A 6,000-nucleotide genomic window follows, 5' to 3' on the forward strand; every position below is an offset into this window, starting at 1 on the left:
ACCCAGGCTTTGCAGGGATTGGATGATGATTAAGATGATGTCACCACAGAGCATCATTTCTGATTTTATGCAATATGATTCATGTGTTCTCTTTTTTAAAAGGAGCTATAATGTCAGAAACAGTAAAGGACCCAGAACACTTCCCTCCACATGTTCTGTTGATCTCAGAATGTCAGAAGTTCAGTAGCAGCATCAGTTTGACCATTTTTGAAAGGTATAATTGAAACATTTCAATGTGAGCAGTTCTCCAGGAAGAACCCTGTCAGGTTAAGTGAACTCTGACATCATTTAAAGGAGAATTCTTGAATGAAATTGTTGTTCAGTCGTGTTCACAGTTGCTGGTAAAGATGGTGGAGACATGAAAATGTTACATCACAAACAATCATGCAGCACAGAGATAATGTGTCCTTCATTTTCTAAAATGAAGGACATTGTAGGAACTCTTTTAGTCCTAACCCGAAACAGAAGAAAAAATTGTACAATAAAAGGGTTTCTCACTCCTATGGTGGCTACCTGGTTCTCAATATGTACAGTGACTTATATTTATAATTATCTACAGAAATGTCAAAAAAAAAAAAAACAAGGTTCACAGAGCTCTCTGGAGGAGGAGAAAAAGACAATATAACAATAATAACACACAAAATGACTCAGGTCATAACACCTCCCGCCCGAATAAATCAAACATTTTCCCACAAGTAAATGTTTTATTCTCCTAACACGGAGACAGAGCATCAGCCATTATATTATCTGGACCCTTTTTATAACGAATTTCAACGTTAAAATCCTGGAGCAACAAAGACCAGCACATGAGACGGTTGTTGTTGTTCTGTATCTGAGTGAGAAACACGAGAGGGTTGTGGAGTAAACAACAGTTGGATGGGACTGGAACCTAAATACACTTTAAAATGCCAGTAACAAAGCTAATGCCTCTTTTTCAGTGGTGCTGTAATGGAGCTGGTGTTTTTTTTTACTTTTTAGAAAAGTAGCAAATTGGATGGTCTATGCCAGCATCATCCTCCTGCAGGAGCACTGCACCCGCACCAAGAGCACTGGCCTCCACCTCCAACCTAAACGGATGTGTAAAGTTTGGACCGGCGAGCACAGGGGCACCGCAGAGGAGAACTTTGGCAGCTTGAAAAGCAGACTGACATTTCTCTGACCCCTGGTACGGGTACGGGTTTTGGGGCTTACCAGGCTAGTTAATGGAGCAGCTATGTCTGAGAAGTAGTGATGGGCGGATCGATACCAAAACATCGATATTTCTGTTTATTTATTCATATTTTCTCTGCAGACATATTCAAATGTTTTCTGCTCCTTCTAAATCAATGTATATATTATTTGTATTTGTATATTATTTGTGATGCACCGCATAGGAACTACTTTGAGGGCGAGTCATGGATATCAAGTGACATAAACTGTTCACCTGATAAAGGAAGTGTCATGCTGTTGTCATATGTTAATGTTATTCTCGGGTTATTTGAAATAATGGAAATGTTAAAAATGCCAATAGGGTGAACAATGATTTTGCTGTCGTTTTAATGTTTTTAATTATTCCCTGTAAGGGCTCACGTGATTGTGTTTCATCGTGATCAGATGACAGAATTAACATAACACTCTGGTATCGGATCGAATCTGAAATCACTGGTATCGCCCAACACTGCTGAGAAGTTTTTACTGGTTTGGGAACAAGAAGAGAAGGTGAACTCCATGGACTATTACTGGGTACAGCAAAGCCATGGTCGAGCAGGTATTATACTTCTTGTTCCATCACTGTTCGTTTGGTGGGATGGACACGATACGCATGCTGTTTAATGGGTTTGTGGTCACCTACATTAATGTCATGGCTAATCACATGAGTTTGAGTGGGAATATCGTGGAATAAAGCCAGATTATTTTTGATGAGTTTTCTAATGTCAGATCTGGCCGGTTCGGCTGGGTGTTGCCAAATATACCTTTAAAGTATTTAGGCTTTCTGTGTTTGGAAGGCGTGTACAGGGAGCTGAGCGGTGTCTGTCATTTAAGCCATCATCTCTAGGATTATATGGTGCTTGTGGGACAGACAAAGCGGAGACAGAGACAACAGGAACTATGGCAGAAGTAAATACAACTTCCCGTTCAACATACTTTTTAATCATGTTAATATGGCTCACTCGAGTTTTTTTCTTGCGGTCAGGGGTTTGAATTACATAATCTGTTTCACTAAGTTTACGGTCAACCACATAGGGACCAGAAAACTTAGCTTGAAAGCCAGAACCAGCGATGGGCAGTAGAACTAACACACGGTCACCTGCGTGAAAAATCCGCGCAACGGACTTTCTATCATAATTTGCCTTCATCTTGGTCTGAGCAGCTGAAAGCGATTGACGAGCTACATCACAGGCCTGATGTAGTCTCTCTCTAAACAAACTAACATAATCCAGAATGTTCGTTTCTGGATTTGGCTTCTCTGAGAGCCATTTCTCACGGAGCAAACGCAATGGGCCGCGCACAGTATGGCCAAAAACTAAATCGGATGGGCTAAAACCCAAAGACTCCTGACGAGTTTCGCGCACAGCAACTAACAGCAGCAGTTGCCCCTCATCCCACTCACGGTTAGACTCAGTGCAGAACTTCCGAATCATGCTTTTCAACGTTTGGTGAAATCTTTCTAATGCGCCCTGACTCTCTGGATGATACGCGCTGGATTTTTGGTGCTTGGTGCTTAATGAGCTCGGTCATAACTTGTGCAAATATTTTAGACATGAAATTTAATCCTTGGTCACTCTGAATGTGCTTTGGGAGGCCGAATGTTGAGAAGAACTTGACCAGAGCTCTCACGATGGCACAAGCTTTCAACGAGCGTAGTGGCACAGCCTCAGGAAAACGCGTCGCCGCACACATTATTATCAGGATGTATTGATTGCCGGATTTTGTTTTTGTTAATGGACCAACACAATCTACACTTACATGTTCAAATGGTTCTCCAAGAACCATTTGAACCATCGGTCGTGGTGGAGCGGCAGGTTTACCAGACATTTGGCAGGTGTAGCAAGAACGGCAGAACTTTACAACATCGGATTTAAGTCCAGGCCACAAGAAATAACGAAGGACACGAGTGTAAGTTTTTTTATGCCTAAGTGGCCGGACATGTTGTGATCATGTACTAGACTCAGAACTTGGAGACGAAAAGGCTGAGGGACAACAATTTGGCACATGGAGTCATAAGTGGAACCAGAGCTCATTAGAACACCATCATATAGCAGGTAAGACACAAACTTTTCACATGATTTTACATTTGGGACCAACAGTGAGGTAAAGTTGGATCCATTTGCTGCGCTCTAATGAACTGATCTCTGTCTACGGAGAGAGACAGCATCTTCTCATCAGGCTGTAACTCAATGCAAACAGATTCATTAGAGTCTTTACACTCTGATGGCAAACTTGTAGGATCAGAGTTGCTCATGAACGATTCACTGAGATCCACCAAGTTTCCAAGCTTTCGTGCTTGCGCACGGGTTACAGCGCACACGGGAAACACAGGGGGCGAGTCACACACATCAGTGCTCGGAATTTCAGTAACTTCCAGAGATGGAAAAACGTTTCATTTCCGAGTATAAGATCTATACCTGCAATCGGTAACTGTTTTACACTTTCCAGTCACGAAATCGGAGGACAGCTGAACAAAATGCAAAGGCGCACGCACTACTGACATTTTCACTCCCCAAGCCACAATATCTGACCCGCAGTAAGACTGAGCTGAGAAGGGCAACACATCCCCACGAATCAGGGACTGTTTTGCACCGGTATCTCTCAAAATAGTGATTGGTTCTTGACGTTTTTCTCCCACCAGAGGAACAAAAACATGAGACAAAAGGTTTAAAATCTTCATCACCTTTGTTATTTCCAGGCTCCACTGAAGGTGTGGAGAGCAGCCTGCATTGTATTAGAGCTATGGGTGATTGAGATTTTGCAATTTTGGACTCCTTTCTTTTTACGATGGGACAGACAGCAATGAGGTGACGCTGCTCATGACAGTAATAACACTCACGTGTTTCAGAAGCATCTATGCGGAACGATGAGCGCTTGTTGAAGATTTTATTTTTCTTTCAGAAGAGACCAAGTCACGACGAAGTGGGGAAGTGAACACATTTTTATGGGTTCACACAAACTCGTCTGCTAAGACAGCAGCCGCAGAAAGAGAAGTGACTTTTTGTTCATTTAGGTAAACCACAATTTGTCAGGTAGCTGATTTTTAAACTCCTCTAACAATATGAGTTCACGCAGATCATCCAAGGTTTTAACCTTACTAGCCTGACACCATTTGTCAAACAGAACACAAACTCTGCATATGTCTGTCTGGAAGTTTATTCACATGTCCTAAATCTCTGTCTGTAGGCCTCCGGAACCAGCTCATATGCAGAACAGTAGCTTTTACTTTGTCATAATCCAAGCTGTCTTCAACACACAAAGAAACACATACTTCCTGGGCTTTGCCCACAAATTTACACTGACGCAGGGACAGAAATGCAGGATTGGCAGGTACAGCGGCTCCCTGCTCCATCTCGAGAGCCTTCACCGTTAGCAGCATGGCCCCCACCTCCAGGTTTCTCACCTCCACCTCCCTTATCTGCAGGGTTAATTTTAATTCCTCCACGGTCATGCCGGGATGGAGTGGTAGGTCTTGGAGCGGGGCAGGAGCACCAGCTAATTCACCCAGCTCAACTTCCCTGAAAGGCGTCGGCTTGACAAAAAACCTGATGTCCATCGGTTTTAATTGTAACTCTGTGGAGATTTGAGCTGCATTTCTCAGTGCAAACTTTATTTTTTGTACATGTAGGGGACAGATGTGCAGGAAAGGCCAGAAGACAATTTATATGGTTGTTTGATTGTCTTCTGCAGGATCAAATTCATCGTGGGAAAAGAGTCTTCAGCGTTGCTTCTCTATGTCCAATCCACACCTGTTACATCTTCCAAGAAAACTCTGTCCCTCAGACCTCACTGACTGCAAATCCTAACAACATGTGACTTTATGACCCTCTGTTATTTCCTTTAGTTCAGCATTAACCAAGATTCCATTCTAATAAAAGGAAGGACACTTTGTTAATGTGTGGATTGTACCACATTAGTTTTTCCACAGAAAACATCAGAAATGCTGTCATATGATTAAATAGCCTTCAAGGACACAAAATGAAACTGGAGTAAATCCAATACACAACTACGTTTGCAACTATACAAAATCATAATTTTTATGAAAAACATTTTTATGTTTACAATAATTTTCACACTTAATAACTTGTTATTATTGTTGTCATTCATCATTTTACCCTCATTTATATTTTTTATTTATTTAATCTTTTTTAGATGATCTTTTATAGTTTTCTTGCCCCTATAGCTACTAGCAGTTTTAGTTCTACCATTATTTGTAGGATTATTACTGGCAGGGTGAAACCTGGAAGCTGTTGAAGAAGAATCTGTACAGTGGCTCAGCTCTCTCCTGTTCAGAGTTTAGGTTCAGTTGGAACAACCAAGGAGGAGGAAACAAACATGATGAACAACAGTGGTGACCCAGTGAACTCTTCAAGTGACAATGAAATACTGGGAATCAGTGGGTGTTTCTACTCTGAGTCACTCACAGTGTCGAGCTCTGTAGCAGCAAAGCAATGGCTCATTCTAACACAAGCTGCATTAAATGCTATGTGTTCATTATTGAGGTCATAGTGGTGGTGGAGTTACACTGCAGTGCATTATATTAAGAAGTGGCTTTAATTTTTTTTCCCCCTACTCAAAATAAATGAATCAGTAATTTGATTTATACCATGTTTTTAAAGTAGAAGTTTATTCAATGATCATTTTGTGAATTGTTGGTTAAGTAAAAGTCACAAACAGCTCAGAGATGCAGGTTCCTTTATTAAAATCATCAACAATGTTCAGAGAAGAAATGACTGAACAGGAAACTTCTATTCTTGTGGGATCATTGTGCGACTCCTCTCCTGCACAGCTGTTAGTCACTGCTGGATAATC

This window comes from Channa argus, chromosome 12 (assembly GCF_033026475.1).
Source record: "Channa argus isolate prfri chromosome 12, Channa argus male v1.0, whole genome shotgun sequence".
Taxonomy (NCBI): Eukaryota; Metazoa; Chordata; class Actinopteri; order Anabantiformes; family Channidae; genus Channa; species Channa argus.